The following is a 21,696-nucleotide window of genomic DNA, read 5'->3' as shown; positions in this document are numbered from 1 at the left end:
CATATCCCTGTGAAGAATGTATTGCCTTCAACACACAACTGCCAAAACCCCAACTGTAGGCAAAACCCATCTGACAAAATCCCTTAACTGCTTTGATTCCGATCTTAAAGGAGATTAGTTGTTGGAAGGTCACAGAGAAACCAACCTACTGCACATTGCAGCCTGGGGTTTCAAAGCTCTCACTACTAAGGGGATCTCCATACCCCATGCCCCTTCCCTCCATGCCGTTTAATCAATGAATCAACAAATAGCTACCGAACGAGGCTTCCCTGGAGTCTGCAGGTCACTTCAGATGTGCTTCTCCAGTTCAATAGCGGGAGAAAGAAAAACAGATTTTTCTGACTCTTCTTAAAGTTTCCATTTATAAAACCAGGACTAACATAAAAAGACTGTGGGTCTCCTCTCCCTCTTTTTCTGTTCCCTGAACCCTTCTGATTCACAACGAAAAAGTAAATGCTATAGAGTTGAGAGAATATACAAGAGATAAAAGGCGGGCAGGAGAGAAGGAAGGAAGGAGGGAGGGAAGGAAGGAAAGAGGGAGGGAAGGGAGAGAGAAAGGAAGGAGAGAATCAGAACCTTAGATTTCAGGAAGGTCAAAGGACACAGTAAACATGTAGACAATCCTCTCAAGATAAACCATAATGGAAAAGAATATGAAAAAAACGTAATGGAAAGAATATGATAAACCGTAATGGAAAAGAATATGTATGTTATAACTGAATCCCTTTGCTATATGCAGAAATTAACACAACATGGTAAGTAACTATACTTCAATAAAATTTTTTAAAAAAGAAATGTCTCTTTGGTAGTGTCTAATTAGCTAGCCTGTTAATTATTACTGCTCTTTAGTAGATATGATTATCATTGAGAACTAGTTACCACTAGTTTTAAGCTTGTAGGATTGATGGAATGATGAGTATCTTATACCTCTAGGTGTTTTTCTGCTCTCAACTCTAGCAATAGGATCATAGATAAAATGTGCATGTTACCGCAATAGCCATAGTTACCAGAAATCATAAATACAAAAAAATTAATTGGTTTTCCTGCATAACTTGCATGAAAATGAAAAAATACATGGCAAAAAGATACTACTTTAGGCTTTTAGCAAATGTTATATAAAAACACTACACTAGGCTACAAACTAAATCACCATCTCCCAAGTGATGACCAGTTACTGCGTGTACAACCGTCACTAGAACAGGACCAACCCATGATGTGAATATTGTCTTTTTCTGACCCAGCATTTAGAGCAGGATTCTACTTCCCCAAATGTTTCCTCGGTCAAAAATAATAATGAAACTAGGAACAGCTTATGAAGCACTTACTATATGCCAGACGTGGTGGGAAATAGTAATACTTTCTATGCATTAGCTCAGTTAACCCTTTCACCCGCCCGCTGGTGTGCATTACCCTCCTCAATCTACAGATGACAAGGTGGCAGCTCAGAGAGATGGTCGCTTTGCTCAAAATCTTAAGCATAACGAGGTCCAGAGCAAAGACTCTAACCCACGTCTGACTCCACCGTCTGTGCTTCTAACCACCTTGTAGTTGATACTTTATTCCTGTTCTTCAACGTGGAGAATCAAGGCTGGGAAAAGTAAAAATAGTGTATTTTATTATCATTTACCCAAAACCTCACCTGGACTTGGTGTTCCCCTGTCAGCTTCAAATTGCTCCTCCCTGGCCCCCAACATGAATGACTACAGTTTCTTCTTTTGTTTCTTTTTGATAAGCAAAGCTAATATTAGAATAGCTAACAAACCATGCGACCACAGACAACTAAAACATTCTGAAGAATTCTTCAGTCTAAGCATGCGATGAGGCACTCCAACATCTTAAAAAACTCATTAAAAAAAAAAAAAGCTTAAATAGAAGTACTATGTTAACACTCACAGGTATAAACAAAGAGTCCACTAGGTAAAACTCCTGAGTGTATATAGAGAAGGCTGATGCTCTGATATCTTACTGAGCTTCTAAATTACAACCCCCATGCTTTTTTCATGTGTCGATGGGGTCTATCGTAGTGAAGGTATTAATAGAAAAATAAACGCCCCAAATTCTTTTATTCAGTATGACATCTATATGTGTACAATCACGCATCTATTCAGAAGTACCTGCATGGTAAAAGGACGTAAAATATAAACACAGCATGATCTTTTGTTCCAAGATGATACGATGATTTCGACCATCTGTGCGCAGAAGGTGGTATGGCTCAAGAGACCAGCTCAGGTCTGTTTCACCTTGACACACAACACATATAGAGACAGACCTTTGCTCAAGGTGCCTGGGGCTGTCTGCGACAGTGACTCTGAGCCCCTTCACTCGTGCACACTAGGTACCAACTCGGGACCACCCTCCAAATCTGGCTTCTAAGCGCCCCTTTTTCTCCCAGACTCTGAAGACTAGAGTTTCTTCTTTCATTTCCTTTGACTAAGCACAGCTGGGATCAGTACCAAACACGCCATGAGGGTAGCACTTGACACAGGTACAGTGTGCTAATGTTTCTTGGTTGAAGGCACGTTTATGAACACTTCAGTCATTTTCACGCACGGAAACCATTTCTACCAGAGAAACGCAAATCGTATTGTAAAAGCTCGTCCTTGTAGAACTCAGCAAAGGTCTGCGTGGATGCAAACCTAGAGGTTAGACACAGCACTTCTCCCGGTATCTGCATGTGCTCATTACCATATTGCAGGAGTTGCTTCTAAAGCCAATAAGAGTTTTCAGAAACACCGAGGTTACGAAATAATCCAGAGGCTTCAGAAGGCAGAGAAAAGACAGTTGCATCCTGTAAAGGCTAAGGAACAAAATGACCTATTCCTCTTACATCAAAGCTTGAGGACTTCTAGAACGCAATTAGCATGACCTTCCATGAAGGAAGCCCAGGAAGACGCAGATGTCCTTCTGGTTTCTTAAAAGGAAGGTACTTACCCTGAAAATCCACCAGTCACCACACTTTGCCCAGAATTACCCTGGCCACCCTTCTCCACGGAAGCAGAGCATGGGACCTGCCAAGTCTGTGGAGACATCTACTTGGGTGGGTTGGGAATAGGCGAGGTGGGGGAGAAAAGACAGACTTTCCCTTTAAAACCGAACAGAAGCTGATACCACATCACATGACCTTTTACCGTAATTTCTATTAAAATCATTTCATGTCTGGTTGCCTCTGCTCTCCTGGCTCATTTGTATTGTTTACAACAAGTCATTGCACTGGCAGTGAGTGGTGGCTGAATCCATGGTTACCCGTTTTTACATCCACTAGTTAAATGGAATGCAGCTCTGCTGTGGGTTTCAGGGAACCAGCTCTTAAGAAACCACAGTCCAGCTATCAATCAGCCTAATCTGAGAGAAATTAATCTTATAAACCTAAGTATTGGTACATATTAAAAATTGATAGCAAAGGGGCATGAGCTTTTATTGGCTGGAGTTATGAAAGTGGACAAGCTGACATCTGACTTAGAGCCTCAGAGTATTCAATCTGTGGTCTCCACCTGACAGCCATTCACGTTGTGCAGCTAAACAGCTTTCAAGGGTAATACGACCACCCTTTAAAACAAACCCACCCACCCCCTCCCAAATTCTGTGAGCATTTCTTTCACTGGTTGTTCTTAGGATCCAGAGAGTGCCTAAACACAGGTTTAACCAGACTGCAATCTAGCAAAGTAACTTAAACAGATATACACAAGCCAGTAAAACATCACACAGACAGCACTGGGTAGGATTCAATTAAGACAAAACCTCAGCGGAATGCTCTTTATGAGTAAATGAAAACTGCAAACTAATATGTTTTATTGAGAGCGAGAACGGTCCGAATCCATTCTACTGTCCATGAATTTAGGTGGTTAATTCTTTTAAAAACATTCCCCAAAGCAAACTTGTTTCTCAAGATGGACATGCCCAGCAATTATCATTCCTAATCAAAATTTAGAAGTTTTATAGTTTAATGCCCACCATCACCATCCCACAAGTCACATCTCCATGCTAAATGAGAACAGCAAATAGTTAAAGCTAACATATTACATACAACCCCATCTACTGCAAAGTCACTGTATCAGAAGCTAGAATTGATTTGTTTTCTCAGAACGAATTGAAAATGAATGTAACAAAACGTCGGAAAAATCCCTCTTGCCCTGCTAATCGGATATTGTATAATGGTTGATTGCAGCTCTGCCCTGTCCTCTTGCTGCCTAAATCATACATACTTACACGTTCTGGGTTCTTCCAAGAGTTTGGTGCAGTTTCAAGGACAAATGTCTTAAGGAAGCCTCTCTACTGTGCAGCAGGGAGCCTAGCTCGGATCTGATGACAAGAGCACGGTGCTCAATCTGACAACAGAGAAGGAAAGTTCCTGCGTGGAGAGGAGGTCTTGGAAAGTCTCGGGGTTAAAAAGGCTGCTTTAAATGTGCTGGTTGATCTGCTCCCTGGTTGTGTATACACAGTAGCAGCTGATCTGTGTTTGCAGCCCTGCAGAAAGGAACCTTTACTGAAAACCAATGGCATCACATTTCAGCGGAGCTCGTGCCAAGGGCTGGAGAGCAGAGCCACCTTTGACAACTTCACACAGTTCAACCCAGCAGACTTACCACAGATCGGGGAGGAGCATGGAAAGCATCGTCCCTCCCACCCCACCCCAGGTTTCATCTCGACTATATTAGCGCAGTTCCTGGGAAACTAAACACTGTTACTGGCTGGACTCTGCTAACAGTGCAAGGTATTCTCTGGACTTACCTTAAATATAGTCCCTAATCTCTGCTGTCCTGACCTCCTATGTACTGTATTTTCACAGAATTTTAAAAAATGAATCCCAATTTTTAAAATGCATTCCCCTCAATTTCTTATACAAACCTTCAGATCCACAGTGGGTTACTACTAATCCTGTGTTGAGTATTTCAGGCTCCCTGGACATTGCTCACAAATAAACAGAGGAAAACATAACATAGGACTGGGGACAGGGGTACCTAGTTCTCTATTCTGCTTTCCAAATTCAGAGGCTGGAGTTTTCAAATTCCTGTTTGGTTGGGGGCCATCTTATTACTGTTGATTCTAAACTAGGCACAACTGTAAAATTTCACTCCAGTAGAACCTACTGATAGAATAAGGCTGGTGGGATGTTAGGGGCAGGCAAGCCATGCAGAACGTGAATATGCTGTTTGGTATTGGCATCACCTTCTTTACCACCTGATCATGGAGGAGAATGGAAATTCCAGACCTTGCCAACTCTGAGAGGGAAAGTTAAGAGAGTGTACGAGACAGAGGGGGCTCGGGGACTTGGTGCGGGTTGCTGGAGAAAACTTAATCCAAGTCACTGGTTAACCACTTCAGCATCTGTGTGTGCCTCACTGCCCCTCCTCTCCCTTCTGTCCCAATGACAAGCCTAGGTAATGGTATATTATATGGTATTTTCTCACGATTTTGCACCTTACTTCAAAGGGTAGAAATCAGGACTGACAGTTCAACCAAAGGCCACGTTAAATGTGTCAGGCAGCACAGGGAAGTGTTCTCCTACTTCTCTGAAAGCTGGCCCATGAGCTGCCTGGGCAACTGGTAAGTTATCCAAGGCCTTTGCTTTTCATTTTGCCCACACTAAGGTTCAGGCGTAATGATAATTTCCGACCCTGTAGTGTAATGATAGCTTCCTAACATGACCCTACTACTTTCTACCTACATGAGATTGGAGTTGCTTAAAATCTCTAAACCTCTGTTTTCTCATTTGTGAAATGGAGACAATATATATCTACCATACAAGATTATGGGGAAGATTTAAAGAATAACATAGGTCAAGGGCTGTCCCCAGTGCCTCACATGCACGCATTTGCCAACATTTACTGAGCCCCCTCTCAGAACCAGGCCCAGTGCCAGACTCGGGGGTACAAGGTCAGCTGAGACACGGCCCCTACTCTCAAGTGCAATGCTATCAGTGTCCTTCCTCCCCCCCTCCTGGAATTTGTGTAATCTCTATCATAAAGCACAAAAACACTTTCAAATACTTGGTCTCATTTGATTCTCGTGACAATCCTAGGAGACAGATGAAACTATGCCCAATTTGTAAATGGTAAAACTATGGCTTAAAGAGGTGAGAGTCACACAGCCAGTAAATGATAGCCTGAACCTCAACCCAAGCTCTGATTCTGTCGCAATACATATGACTCTGTCACATAGCTTCATTTTCTGCACCATGCTATATTGGACTGTTATCTTAATAGTTTAATGTGTGTTATTATATTCCCCTAAAGATAGTGTAATTCCCTTAAAGAGAGGAACTATATCTTAAAATTACTTTGTATTCTCTACCAGACCTAACCTGATGCTAAACACATTATGTGTTTAATAAATTTTCCTAAATGTAAAAGAAACTCAAGCTGGGTCCATTTTACTCTCTATGATCAATCTCATAAGAAGCTACAGCTTCTCAACAAAGAGTGGTTTGGAGGTTATTTGTGGCCTTCCAGAGTTCATGCTAGGTTTTCAGTTACTTTCAAATAATTACACACATATCAAAGTTTTTAACACTGACGCATAACTAAATCACCTAAATATTGTTTTCTCCATTTGGTTAGCATATATTCTATATGTTGAGGACTAAAGAATTTTGGTAAGAGCCACTGAATATTTACTTTTAGATTCAAACTTGATCCCAAGACATCTCTTGATTTCTAGGTTCACTTCAGTTTCTAGGTTTGACAGATCACAAAGTATAGAATTCTGTTGATCATTATCTTGTGAATTAGAGCAGAGCACAGGACCAACCTCAGGTAAAGTCCAAGCAGATTTTTGAATCTGCTTTTTAAAGATATATTGTCTAAACAAACAGCCCAAATTTCTTGAATACTTCTTGATCTACTGCTTCACTTCAGGCTTTGAAGTGTAGGCCATTTCTGATGGAAGAATCGGCTAAACGTTTATCAGTGAACCCTACATAAAAATAAAAATATTCTTGAGAGATCTGTATAGAATTTAGAATTTGGAGTTCAGCTGATGTATTGCATTAATCAGTTCTGTTATAGCCTGGAAATCTTTTTTTAAATGGAATTTATATTAGTATTAATTAGTATTTACTGCCAAACCATGATTCCTTCAGCCTTAACAAAAATCCAGGAAGTTTAGATGAATATCAGCGTCCTGGCAAAAGTGGGAATGACAGGCAATGTTCGAGACAAAGAAAACAATTATTGGATACATTGCTTTTGTTTCCAAAGTCATTCACTTGTGTATTAGACAAGCTGTGGCCAACTGTAAAGCAAGGAAATATGTTCCTGTGCACTGGCATAGCATACATTAGAATTATCAGGCCCGCTCTTTTCAACCGGCCAGCTGCATACTACTTCCTGCTTCCTCCCTAAATAAAAGAATATGTAATGAACCCACCACAGTTCTTGGGCCACAATGGACAAGAAACATGCCTACCAAAGACCACTCTGGAGCTAAACGAATTGGCCTAAGCCTTTGTCACACCTGGTCAGCACGAAGAACCGCTTGACCCAATGACTTTTCCTACCACCTAAAACTAGGTAGAACTTCCAAGCACTTTTATACACGAGTCTCACTCAACTCTCACAACCATCTTGGAAGCACATGCTTTTCTTATTTACACGTTTACCGATAAGACAAATTCAGAGAACTTAATAATTTCACAAGATCAAAACAGGCAATGAGTGGCCCAGCAAAAATTTCAAAATGAATGCTCAAACTCTAATTCCAACGTTTCTCCACATAACTCACATACTGTACTTTCTCTTCAGGAAGAATATGCATGCCTTAGCTTCCCTCTTTTGCCTTTTGGTTTCCCAACCTACTGATCAGTTAAATGCAGACCAAGCCATCCATCTCTCTCTCTCTCTCTCTCTCTCTCTCTCTCTCTCTCTCTCTCTATCTCATTCATACACACACACACACCACACATACCCCCATATGCCTCTTTTCTACCTTCAACCACCTTCCATCTTTTCTTCTCTCACATCTTGACCAATCACTTCAGAGCATAATTTTTTCTCTCCGTTTTTTCTCACTCTCTCACTTTTCAATACTGGTTGTCAAAAAACAAATCTTATTACAGGTGAGGAACTTAGGAGTACTGCTAATGTTACACTATGCCCAGGGAAAGAAATACTTTGCAGCCAGTCTCTAAAAATCCTGGAAGTTTCTAAAAATCCCTTGCATAAAATATTAAAAAAAATCCCTTTCAGATACTCTGCAATAGTTTCCACCTATCTTTTTAACTTCCATTTATATGTGTATTCTCTTAAACATCAACCCTCCAGAATTTAGATAAATGATAAACTATCATCAGTTTTATGGCTTTTCTGTTACATTTATCACTTGTTTCATAACAGAACTGTTTTTCACATTTTTTTCTCAACGATATACAATAATTCACCTCAGTAAGTAACATAAGTTTTATGGTTTAGCCTAGAAAAATCATCTGCATTTAAGATTATTTTCTGTGAAAAAAAAAGTATATATCTAATAATTAGTCTATAAATGAAAAATTTCAGTGTAAACTTGAGTGGCTAAATTTCATGAGGCTTTCATTTCAAACCCCTGAACCGGAGCTTAGTTACTACTCTACACACTAATATCTCCAGTCATGGCATAAGGCCATACTTATGTAAATAATTAGCTTATAGAATAGAAATAAACAGGAGTATGATTAATTGGTTTATTCATTATTAATCAATCACTTAATTCAGAATCACTGGAGACCATCAAGTCATATCCCTTCATTTCAGAAATAAAAAAACAGGGCTTCCCTGGTGGTGCAGTGGTTGAGAGTCTGCCTGCCGATGCAGGGGACACGGGTTCGTGCCCCGGTCCGGGAGGATCCCACATGCCGCGGAGCGGCTAGGCCCGTGAGCCATGGCCGCTGAGCCTGCGCGTCCGGAGCCTGTGCTCCGCAACGGGAGAGGCCACAACAGTGAGAGGCCCGCGTATCGCAAAAAAAAAAAAAAAAAAAAAAGAAAGAAAGAAACAAAGGGTCACGGTTCTCGGATGAAGACGGCAACCGGATCATAGTATAAACTCTGCTCAGGACCATTTTGACTGTCCCTGAGCTGAAGATCGATGTTCAGTAATGTACACATTAGCTAAAAAACACAAATTTCTAACTTTGATGGATCCAAAGGGCCCTCCGGTATTATGTCCCATTGTTTCAACCTTTGGAAAATAAATGTTCACCCTAAATAGAACATGGATTTCTAGTAACTGAATTAAACTGTTCATCTAAATAGCCAACTTTGGATTTATCTCCACACGTAATAACTTGGAAAAATATATAGCCTGTGTTTACTAGAGCACTATAGCCACAGTCTCTAAGAAGAGCTATAACTCGCTAACAATTTTCCTGATTTATGTTTGAAAACATACAGGGCATGAAATGATTTCAGCAACCTTACATTTTCCTCAAGAACACTGGTAGGCAGAAGACAGATTCTAAAAATCCTGTTGGATTGCTTGTTACAGCTCCTTTTTTAATAGAAATGTGTCATAAGCAATTATACATGCCCCACTAAAAAAAAAAAAAGCATCATTAGGTTTTTCTCCATTAAGAAAGGAAAAAAGAAAAAAGGAAGGAAGAGGAGGGAAAGAGGAAGGGAGAAAGGAAAGGAAAGAGAAAGAAAACTCTGGTAAAAGAATCTATTTTCATATTACGTTTACCTGATTGCCTTCTTGAGTAAGAAAATGCAATAGATATTCTTCCAAAGAACAGCTTATAGATAACGTATGGTTATAAACTGTAACACACTATACAAATGTTAGTTATTTCTGTTGTTAGTATTTAACATATATGGAAATTTACCTCACGATCTATAATTGTGCTAATGAAAACAAGTATTTGTGAATATGATATTGGTCATAAAATCAGCCTTATTAATCTAATATATCTTAGAGTGAGATCAAATTGAAATGGGTCACTCTGGTAACACAGATATCTGGAAACACTGTTTATCCTACCACATATGTATCAGACTAGGAGTACAAAAGTTTTGCTGTGCTTCATATGAAGCTAGCATTCTGAATTTGAATCTTCCAAACAGTAAAAGATCACTGTGCCAGATATGCATATTTTCCAAGTTAAAAACAAAAATTCATTTGTGTAAGGAAAATAAAACAAGCGCATTCATTAATTAGCATCCTTTAAAGGGTCCTATCCAGGTTATTTATTTTAGCAGACGGGTCACCTGAAACAGCTATAAGTGCCCCTAAGTAAATAAAATAGCTTTGATTCTCCAGGGTCTTGCATTTTACCACAGGAATTCTAAACACATTTAACCCTCTTTTGCGGTAACTATGATCATTCCTTTGTTTCCATGAACAAAGCATCTTTCGTAATAGAAGTATAAACAGAGGCCTGATTTAAAACTATCAATGATTCTTCTTCACAACCACAGGAATTATCGAGCATAATGGTATAAATACATTATAAAATATCTGCACATGGTGTACATATCAGAGGGAGAGTGGGAGGTGGGATTTACACCCAATACGATGCAGCAAGTCAGCTAAGGGAGGAGTGGGCCTTCACAATTAGAAATCATTCAGGGTTGAGTGAATGAATGGCATCTAATTGCCAAGGAAAAGAAAACTGTCCTAGCTATGTGATAAAGACACACAGGGTCTTAGCATCATCACAATGTCTACTTAGAGAATTTTTATTTAATGATTTGCAAAGATATTCCCAGTTACCTGACTCTGAAGATCCCAAATCATTAGGTTGTGTGTCTACATTCTATTTCAAAAGACTGAATTACTTTCTGCAATCATCTCTCAAAAGAAGGCCTCACAGGATCCGGCTCTCCTTTTTGGCCACCACTACCACTGATTCCAAAACAAAATACTCTTACAAATTAGGTTCAAAATAATCAAAAGAAGATGGTTCCAGAGAAAGATCCTTCACCTTTCCTACAGCACCTGCCCCCATCTGCTAACCTGAGAGCATAAGAAGTACACAGAACGCCTATGTAATTCCCTCCTCTGATTCCTAAGGCCCGCTTACTCTACTGGAATGGCAATGCTAACCTTAAAACTAAATTGCAAAGCAGAATTATTTCACAGCTTTTAAAAAGTGACAAGAGAAAATTTCTTTGTTGGCACAAGAGGTACGTTATTTTGACTTTATAGAGATATTTTCAGTGAATTTCAAAAAATCACAGTACTATGAAACTCAGTCATCGTTTCTTCGAAACGACAGATTCTGTTGTTAAAGGAAAAATTTGCAGTTGGTTTCCTCATACCAGTGGTTCAACGGAAGGATTCACCAACTGCTCCCTGGAGGAAACAGATCGTCATTTAAATGGAGATATAGTGTTTCCAAATGCACAGTACCTAGAAGGCAGATACTGTCAAGGTTTCTTAGTGAGACTAACTCAAATTGTATTAGGTACGTTTCGAGGCTGTAGCTCTCTCCATCGCATAGGGCTCCGTCTGTTTCCATAATTTTTCTTTTTCCTCTGTGCATTCTTTGTAGTATTTGTCCCAAGAAGTTAAAATTAAACCTTTCTCCACTGCAAAGTCCCCGCACTAGCAGCCAGCCATTACTACTGTACACATCATTTCTGATGTGTACAGAAAAAGACCACAGAAGATAGGTTGGCCAGAAATGTTAAATAATTGAAAAGTATAATGGCTTAATAGAGGAGTAGGCTTAGTTGACAATGCAGCCAATTTAAAGCCATAAAGATACTGTGTAAGAATGTTATCTTGTGGTTGACCATCACATAGCCTATCTATTATTCAAAAGTATCTCAACATTGTTTTTCTTCATTAACGTGGTTTTTGGCATTTCCCTCAAAATCCTTCTGTTCCCACAGTTTTCCAACAATTTTGAAACAAATACAAAATTCCTACTTTATGTCATAAATTCCCCTCACTGGGATAATGAGATCTCCAGTGTCTAATTGAAACCAATTTATAGATCAACCTGCAAGGCATACTTTAACTTCCTCGGATGTGATTTGTTTTGCATTGAACACAGTCAAGCATGCCTGCTGTTGAAAAATAAACAAATAAAACAGGGCTAAAGCTACTTGCATGGACACATCTGCAAACAAAGGAGAACCTCATAAATAACCTCCTTTCCTGTGACACAGTAATCCAGGGATTTGTCTATATTAGCAAATGTCATTGGGGCCTAAGGAAAGTTTTGCCTTGAGTGTTCAGCTAAGGTACATAGCAAGTCCGTGAAGGAGAAAAAAAAAAGACACACTTAGGATCAATTTCAAACATAAGCCCATTACCTCTGGCAGGCTCTTGTGAAAATTCTAGCTGCTTCTGAAATGTCCCTGTAAACAAGGTTGCTGAGAACAGCCCCAGTTACTCTTCTCAGCAACACTTTCCCTCCCAGCCCTTCCACTGCCTGCCAACGAGGTTAGTTATACCTCATCTTGCTGCCCGGCCATTCTCATGCTGATTCAAATTCAGAACTCAAAATGAGAGATGAAATATCTTCCAGATCACTTAATATTGAAATCCTGTTGCAGTAATAAGTGGCGCTCAGTTGGAGCTGGGAACGTGGAACTCTCTTGGTAACCTTTTAATTTCTGGAAAACTTGTACAGAATAAATTGAGTGGCACAGACATGGAAACCAAATGGATTGATCTGCTCTCTGTTGTTAAAGTCACCACCCATCAGAAGGTCTCTTTGCTCCCTTGGCAATCTCCCCTTTAAAAAGACCAGCAGGTTTCCGTATACATCATGCACAAAGATTTCAATGCTATTTTGATTTATTAAAGAAAAGAAATGATCTTTTATCTACATTCATCTCCCCAGTCAACGGATAGTTCTATGCGTTATATGATACCATTCTCAATATAAAAACTTCTAATTCTCTATGAGTCGAAAGAGTTATGAGAATTGTTTTAGTAAAAACAACAAAGCCATGCTTGACAGACAAATCTATATCTGAAAGATCACATAGGCCTGTTTCATGATATACTCAACTCGTTTTGTATTTGAAGGAAAAGAAACCCTACCACGTGACTCCATCTCCATCCATGTTTTCAAGTACCTTCCTCAGCTCAGATCTGAGAACTGTTCAAATTTCCCTCTCTTGCCCACAAGGACAGAACACTGTTTTCTCAGGTTGGTTAACTCATTTTGATAACATCAAATCTACTGGACAGGGAAAAAAAACAAACAAACAAACCCTGACACCTCTCCCCCACTCCCCAATCCCATCCCCTTCCTTCCCTGGGAGAATATTTCTTCCTCTTTTCTGTTGCCTGCTGCTTCTGAATTTGGGCATTTTCCAAACACACTCCCCTATCTGGTCTTTGGGCAGCGTGAGAAACAAAAGAGAGTCTCTCTTCAAAACTAAACCAAGTCATTCAGCTGCTCGCAACACTTCAAAACATCCCCAGGTCTCTTGCTCTTGACTTAAAGTATTATGCAGGAGTGTTTTGAAAAGAGGAGGAAGTCATATGTGGACCTAACAGCTGCACCTAACCCACATGCTGAGAATTTCTTTCTTTTTTCTCTTTTTTCTTTTCTTTTCTTTTTTTTTTTTTTAAATCGAGAGAGAGAAGGTGTTATTTTCAACACTGCCCTCTGGTTTAGAGTAGAAAAATCCTGTATTTCTGTGTCTGCCTGTGTCTTTTTGTGTGGCCACTGGTCCTGGTACTACAATACCAACACACAGCAAACAAGCCTCCCTAGCTTAAGCCAACCCATGTGGCAATTCACAACATAACCCAAGCAAGCACAAGAAATAAACACAGACATAATCATTCCACAGCAGTGAGGCATGCGAGGGGTTTCTCCAGGCCCTTCCGGACTTTTCCAGAATTGTTCATTAAGATTCTGAATGGGGGAGGGGTGCAGCTAGGAAAAGGTTGCCAGAAGGGAAGAGAATGGGAGGAGAGAGCTTTGCCTTCTGTGTCTTTCTCTCTCTGAGAACCTCCCATCACCAAGCATGGGTGGGGGGGAGAGTCTATCCGACATGCATCGGACAGACTTGAGGGGTGGAAGGGGGTAGGTAGGTGGTTTGAAATACTTAAAATGACACGACGGTCGGGTGACCTCCGTGTAACTTCAGAGACTCCCACGGAAGGTGAACGGGTTGGGGAGACAGGGAATGAGGCGTAGAGGACAGGCAGGAGACACCTAGGACTACGGCAGCAGCAAGCACCAGAAGGATTTGCCAGCCCACGACAGCGGTCCTCAACTCCTGACACCACCCTCTCCCCAACGACCCCTTCCCCGGATCCCCTCGCCCCCTAAGACCGGAGGACTCCCCCCGCCCCGCACCCATCCCAGTCCCAGCGCCCTAACTCTGCCCTCACTCTTTGCCACTTTCCCAAGCCCTGAAGTCTCTATCCAGGAAGGGGGATGGGAGAGGTGTTTTAAAGAACAAATCTCATGGAAATGAAAATTGGTCAGTGTCCCTAGAACACGCGCTGACAGTTTTGCAGTCATGGTAAGGCGAGTCTACAACAGCGGGATAGGACTTATGGTTGTGTGATGGAGGGAGGGTTGCTTTTTTTTTTTTCCTCCAAGAGACTCTAAACAAGTGAAGGGGGGAAGGCGGGGTGGGGGGGGGCGGGGAGCAATAGAGATTTCCACCAGGACTGCAAATCAAGGATGCCCCAGATGCAAATGTCTGTCTCCAGATGTTGATGATAAGGATTTGGACCAGTTACCTTGGCAGGGTCAGAACTGCAGCAGGTTAAGCAGGTGAGTCGTCGGGGATTTTAAAGAAGCCGAAGCCGGTCGCTTTGGCTGGGAAAGTCTACAAAACCCCCATGCAGGAACATTGCACATCTTACACACGCCTCCTTTAACTGGGCTCCCGCGACCTCGGGCGGGCGAGGGGGTGCCTGCCTGCTCGCCGGGACCAAGGGCACGGCCCCCCGCTGGGCCCCCGCGGCTGCAGGGCCGGCCTGGCCCCCGGGGTCCGCGTCCCGCGCGGCTGTGCACTCACCGAGCCGGGCGGCCAGGGGCCGAGGGGCGCCCGCCGCTAGCCGGAGCGCCCGGGCGCCTCCCTTTGCTCTTGGTAGCGTCGGTCCGCACTCCCTGTGACCCAGGACGTCATGATGCCTGTCTGTTTTCTCAATGATAACTTGGCAGAAGAAGAGAGAGGCTGCCAGGTTCTCCTCGGGTGGTTACGTGGTATGTGCACGTTTCTGTTTGCATGCCTTTCTCTCTCTCCCTTTTGCAAAATAAATATCTAGATTTCCCCCCCGCAAAAAAAAAAAAAAAATTCCCGGCACTGTCATGATTTGATTGCAATATTGCGTTGGCATAATTGACGCCTCTCGGTGTGTATTTATGTGTGTCTGTGCGTGTGGGGTTTTTTGTGGGTTTTTTTTTCCCCTTTAAATCCTGCTGTTGCTACTGCCGCTGCAGCCGCCGCTGCCGAACGGAAAGCAAGCATGCGTTCATCTTTTGTCTTTCATTTTACCTTCAGGGTGACATTCAGTGCCAACGGCTCCCTTTTGACCGTCGCCAATCCCCGGCTGGGCAAAAGACGTTTTTTAAAACCTGGGGGGAGGGGAAGGAAGAGCCCCCTCGGCCCCGAATGCTGGGGTTTCCATTCCTAACAAGGCCGGACCCCAAACCTACCCGACCCACCGCCCACCCCTGAAAAACCATTTTCCCTTCTACCCACCAGGCCCAGGCAGAGAAGCGGCACCCATACAGCGAGGAGCATCCACCCAGGGCCAGACACTCCTGTTGTCGGCTCGCACTTGCTGACTTGCATCTCTCAGTTGCATTCCCAGTGTGTAGGCCTCTCACAACTGGAGCTATTTTTGTCTCCCAGAGATGTTCTTTAAAGCCCTTTAAAAATGGGGAGGGGGCAGGGAAGAAAAGAGAGAGAGAGAGAAAAGGCCAAGCCCCTATAAGAGGGGCTTTCTGGACACATCCGGAAATTTGGGGGGGGGGGGAAGGCATCTGACCCACAAGGGTAGTTTAAAAGGGCAGAGAGGATAACTAGCTTTATTTGAACTCTTCTACAATAGCAAGAAAACTTTTTTTTTTAATACAAAGATATTGCTGGTCATTCACTGTATTTGTCATTTCTATAATTAGGTTCTCGGGAATCAGTAAGGAAGTTCTCAAAATTAATCCTTAATATTTATCTCTGCAAACATGAGAATGCATTTTAGATGGTGTGGCTACATGACAGGTAAAGCAGAGAGCATGTCTTTTTGTCATACCTAGTTTGTGTCCTTTGTACATTGTTTGGTATGTTTTCCGTAGCATCTATTAATCATAATATTGTGTATATCAATCACTATGTATGCATTGCTGAAAAATAAATATCTAGCACGAGGTCTGGCAAATACATTGCCCTTCTTTATCGCTAATTCCCCATTTGGAGTAGTAGAACAGGCTTAGGAATTTTTTTTCCCCAAGCCTCATGTTGACCTTGGTCACCATCATGTATCGGTAAAGTCACTGATTCAAATTCCTAAAAGATGACAGCAGAAGCTAAGGTTGCAAAACATAAAGCATGGAGGAGAGTATCCTATCTGAAAAACAAAGCTGATTGGTAGAAAACTTTTGAACTCTTCTAAAATAATCTGCAGCTGCTATAGGTTTACAACTAGTTTACCTATCTGAGAGATTGGCTCAGTTTAATGAAAACGGCAAGTCACCTGGTAGGTCTTTTCCCTTTAGAGTCACAGACCACGAATCACTAGCAAATTCCAGAGGGAAGACACTGTAATTATGTAAAGACCATACAATCCGAATTGGAGAAGAGCCTCACTAAAGTAAACCGAAGGAGGGTCTCAGGACTACTGACTAGTAGACAGATTCCAGAAGTTAACTCTACCTCGCCACCCTAAACAACTGGACATAGCTGTCTGGCTCTACTTATCTGTCTCCTTGGAATGCCCGAAGGATGAATCAGTGCAGACCTGTCTGGCGCTTAGGGGTTATCAGGGTCAACGATGATTCTGAAGAAGGCGAGGGTCTACTCAGAATTCGAGGAGACATCATCGCACCGTGTTACTGGTGACTTTTCAGTAACTCTCCAACAGGGGCTCATTAATATTCAACCTACCAACCTGGTTCTCCAGCTCCTTTACTTATTAACCTCAGAACTGGACCCTTAAAGACCCAATGCCAAGAGAAAGAACAATAAAAATTTGACTAACTTTAATCCCTTGAAATCCAATTTTTTTTTTTCAGACAATTGCCTTCTGTGCTGTTTGTCACCAATCCACATGCCAGTGAAGGTGACCAAATGGTTTCCTTCCCCAGGGCGGCTGAGCTCTTTGAGCAACTAGTAAAGTGTAGAAGGCAAGGTACTCAAGTTCTCTGGAGGTTTGAAAAGATCCCTTCTAAGCCCAGCTTTTCTAAATCCAATTCTGCCTGAGAATGGCTCTCTGTTGTTTATTCAAGTTCAAACTCCTCAGACCACTTTCAGGTCTTTATTTTCTGCCTTCACCCTGACTATAATAGTTAATATTGTTGGAGCACGTTCAGTTTAACTTCCCAACGAAACCAAAGTGTGTAAAAATGCTTACTAAGGTGGATGGAACACACTGAAGGCACTGTTCTAAACTTTGTGTTTGGAACTTGTAAATCTAATTAAATCTTCTCAACAACAATATGAGAGAGGGATTATTGGTATTCCCATTTTACCCAAGGAAACGGAGGCACAGAGAAGTTAAGTAATTTGCCCAAAGTTACCCAGCTGGGATTCAAATTCAAGGGCCTTGAGCCCTCATTATCACGCTCTCTGCCTATCTACCCCCTAACCAACTCAACTTGCATCCTAACTAGTCGAATCTTGCAGTCAGGCTTGTCATACACTGCCCATCTCACACCCTCTGTTAACTCCTACTCCAATAGCATTGCCCAAGCCTTCAATGTCATTGGTCAAGTCCAAGTTCAAATCCTATTTTGCCCACAAAGTCATTATTTACTATTCTCGAGTGTACTGATCATTGTCTCTCTCTGTTCTGGAATGTTCACTTCTACATATGACATCACTGTTATTTAACCGCTTCAGGGGTTTGCTTTTTTAATCACCACCTCCCAATTCCTTTCTAACAGGATTATGGATTTTTTTTTTCCTGTCTCTTCTGGCTTGCCTAACAAAGTGCCAAGTACAACACAGGCTCTCATAAAACAGCTTCTGATGCACTCATTGACACAAAACTGCCCTTTGGAGAGCTACGATGCCAATGTTCAATTTGACAGAAATTGAAAGTTTTAAGTGGCAACAGTTTTATCCTTTTAACTGGAGAAATATTTCTCCATATTTCACACAGGCCCTAGGAAAAAACAAGTAAGGCCAAAGGTGAAGCTATTTAGTTAGAGAAGCATATTCTGATGACATAGAACTTAATGAGAGCGTGTGTGCTGGAGGTGTCGGGGGGCGGACACATATATAATTGTAGTATTTGGAAGGCAACTGTAAACTTGATTATGACTTTTCAGCTGTTACGAGCCTTTCTCTGTTGGATGTTGAATTTGCTACGTGTCAAGATATTAATTCTCCTGCTTAAAAAGATAGGAAAATGGGCTTCCCTGGTGGTGCAGTGGTTGAGAGTCCGCCTGCCGATGCAGGGGACGCAGGTTCGTGCCCCGGTCCGGGAAGATCCCACATGCCGCAGAGCGGCTGGGCCTGTGAGCCATGGCCGCTGAGCCTGCGCATCCGGAGCCTGTGCTCCGCAATGGGAGAGGCCACAACAGTGAGAGGCCCACATAGTGCAAAAAGTATATATATATAGGAAAGTAAGTGGGGACAAGTAGTCCCCTGTGATCTTCTCTGGGTGTGGTTCTGATCAGCTGTGGGTGACCTCAGGCAAATGATTTCATGAAACTGGGCTTCAGTTTCCTTCTTGCACAGGGAAAGATGTAATCAGCCTAGTAAGATTGGTTTTTTGGAGGATACCAAACATATGCTGGGTAGCTCAGGTAAAATGAACAAAGATCGTATTTCTAACTTCTGAGTATAGTTAAGGGTAGCTCAGAAAAAAATCTGTACACAAAAATATGTTCAAACTTCTTAGCTTTTCCGAGATGGCCCCTTTTATATAAGATAAAATGACGAATAACTGAGTGTACCAGTAGCCGACCAAATCAGCCAAAATGTTATCAGTCATCATTCATGCCTGCCTTCATGCCACAATCAATCAGATTGTTGCACAGACCTCATTTGATGTAAACTGGTCCAACTGTTTTTGCGTTGATGCCTTGATCACCTGTAGCTTGAATTAAATCATGAAGTTAGTTGAAGAGCAGTTGGGGGCTAGAACCAGAATGGGACCCCTTATATATTTCCTGATGTAACTAATTTGGATCAAGCCTCTGTCTGTGTTCCTTTCCTTATTTATCCCTATGCATTGAAGACATAACTCATCGACCTTCTCATCAGGTCTTTGTTAGGATAAAGTGAAATAGCAGGAATGAAAGCACTCTTCCAATACAACGAAATACCGTCATGGCAGACGTGCCTCATTTTACACTAGAGTTGTGTTTCTAAAAAAATTTTATAAACTTAGCAGAGGCTATAGAGACAAGAATTTAGGTCCCCTGGCTAAGGATCTAAGTTGATTTCTACTGTATCTTGCTAGTTATAGGCCATCACAAAGTCCTACAGCTAGTTAAGGGTGTAATCAGGAAGACGATACAGGTAAACAGCCCTATCCCAGGCCATTCTTGAAATGAGGGGGTGGGCAAGTATTATAGCTAATCAAATCGAGTGGGACCAACTTCATGAGAACATTTCCTTAAAATAGAAAGGTATACCATGCCTCTGACATGAAAGAAAGAAAACAATTTCTTATAAGGCAGGGGTCCTCAACCCAGATTTCATGATTGTTCTAGGGAGCCATGGATGAATTCAAAGTCTTGAAGTCGTAGGCAAAATATGTGTGTATGTGTGTGTGCCTGTGCCTTGTTCTCAAGAGAAGACCCTTAAGTTTCACCACATTCTCAAAAGGGTTCATGACTCCAGAAAGGTTAAGAACCACTGATGTAAGATGTTTATTTTAAAACTGAACTTAAAAGAGAATAACACATCCATTTAAGCCAAATGTCATGCTGCCTACAACATGGGGAGTATATAATAATCACCAGTATTCAGAATGACGGCCTTGAGGCACAATAAAAGCTTCAATCATCACGGAAATTTATCTTCAAGGTATTTTACTTAACTGACAAGCGAAAATGGACCAGCCTTTTAGAAAGATTTGAATACTGAATTAAAATAAGAAAAGCCTTCTGGTTTGGTTTAAACTGGCTGGACAATGCTCGGTGTGCTAAGAAAGATGGATTAGTGTGGGGAAATACTCATTGTTTCAGGGAGTACAGTTAAGATCCATGGCAGCTGTTAGGTGCCAAAGAATGGGGGCTGCAGCAGAATTGTGGCAGTGAGGTGGGGAAGAGGGATGGGACGGTATTTGGCAGGAAAGCTGGAATCAACAGACCTTAGTGTCTGACTTGGGCAACTGAATTAATGATAGCACGTCAAAGAGATACAAATAAAGGCTACGTAAAGAAAATAATGAATTTGGTTTGGGATATACGAGGTTTAACAGCCTGTGGAACAGCCATATTCTACCAGCCTCGGGAAAGATTTAGAAGAAATCTGTGGCTGGAGAAATTTATTTGGCAATCATTAGTAAATTGGCAACGGCTTAAACTGATAATATAGATGGGGTGGGGCGGTTAGAAGCATCTGAAATAAAATTGCATTTATTTGAATAAAACCTAATTTGTAAAATATGAAATTATATAACACCCAAGGCAAAAGGGTGTTGGTGATTTTAAATATTTGTGGACATCTGTATTTATACCATAAATTTCTGAATAGGGCGATACAGCTCAGATTTTATTTTATACCTGGGGTTTTCTGGATTTCTTTCATTTTAAGGCTCTATTTTCATCTGAGATATTCACTGCCCAGGTTCAGAAGGGAGAAAATTTTCCTTGGCAACCAGGTTCAACTGGAAAAAATAATCAAGATGTCACCTGATGCTACAAGTCACCAGCTATGTTCTCAGCTCTGCGGCCCTGCCAGAAGCTGAACCAGCAGAGGAAACTCGGCGTCATGGAAAGAACACTAAACTTGGAGTCAGAACACAGAGTGGGAGTCTAATTTCTACCTCTGACGGCTTTTGCGACTCTGGACAAGTCATTCAACTTCTTACAACCTGGATTTCCTCTTTAATAGCTTTCCTACCATCCTCAGGGAAGGATCTTTCAAGCATTGGTGGTTAGGTAATCACCAAAGGGATGCGTGACTGGACCCAACCACACGCTTCAAAAGTCACCTTGATGCCAAGATGCCAGCCCCCTCCCCTCCCCTCCCTGCAAGAGCCCAGCGTGGCCCATCAGGCCTTCCTCTTTACTCCATCAATGTGCTTCCACGACTATACTTACCATATTTTAATTATGGTTACTACATCTGTCTTTGCTGCTCAGCTGTAACTGCCTTTAGTGTCACACATGTTTTACTTCTCTTTTTATTCTTAGTGCCTAGCACACAGTAGGTGCTCCGTAAATGTTCAATGAATAAACTATTATTAAGGGAGAGCATTTGCCTGCATCTGTTCCTATTCCATGAAGTCTTTAGCTAATCTGGGAAATGGAAAAAACAGGGCCAGCCTTACTGACAGGCCTGAAGCTATAGGGTACGGGTGCTTTGCTTAGAAAGGGCCTCTCTCAGAAAACTCCTACATTTACTGTTAATTAAGCTGCCTTATGTGTACAGTTATTATAAGGGAATAAAGTATGTCATTTCC

At 41.7% G+C, this 21,696-nt stretch overlaps 1 protein-coding gene and 1 long non-coding RNA gene across 3 annotated transcripts in view; one reads left to right on the top strand and one right to left on the bottom strand.

Annotated features, from left to right (window-relative positions):
* Positions 1-14,932, bottom strand: part of ESRRG (estrogen related receptor gamma) — a 598,949-nt gene extending 584,017 nt beyond the window's left edge. The window contains exon 1 of one of the 2 annotated variants that reach the window (XM_033430465.2): positions 14,632-14,932. The gene's annotated coding sequence lies outside the window, so the exon portion shown is untranslated. Of the gene's footprint in view, positions 1-4,206; positions 4,499-14,631 lie in introns of those variants that run through there. The other variant, XM_049712394.1, reaches the window with a different exon arrangement.
* Positions 14,933-14,951: 19 nt separating this feature from the next.
* On the top strand, positions 14,952-21,487 carry LOC117201775 (uncharacterized). The gene is made up of 2 exons (XR_004483871.2): positions 14,952-15,100; positions 20,826-21,487. It is a non-coding gene; the product is annotated as an uncharacterized LOC117201775 (long non-coding RNA).
* The last annotated feature ends 209 nt before the right edge of the window (positions 21,488-21,696 follow it).

Source organism: Orcinus orca, chromosome 1, assembly GCF_937001465.1.
Source record: "Orcinus orca chromosome 1, mOrcOrc1.1, whole genome shotgun sequence".
Taxonomy (NCBI): Eukaryota; Metazoa; Chordata; class Mammalia; order Artiodactyla; family Delphinidae; genus Orcinus; species Orcinus orca.
This window is presented reverse-complemented; position numbering and strand designations above follow the sequence as displayed.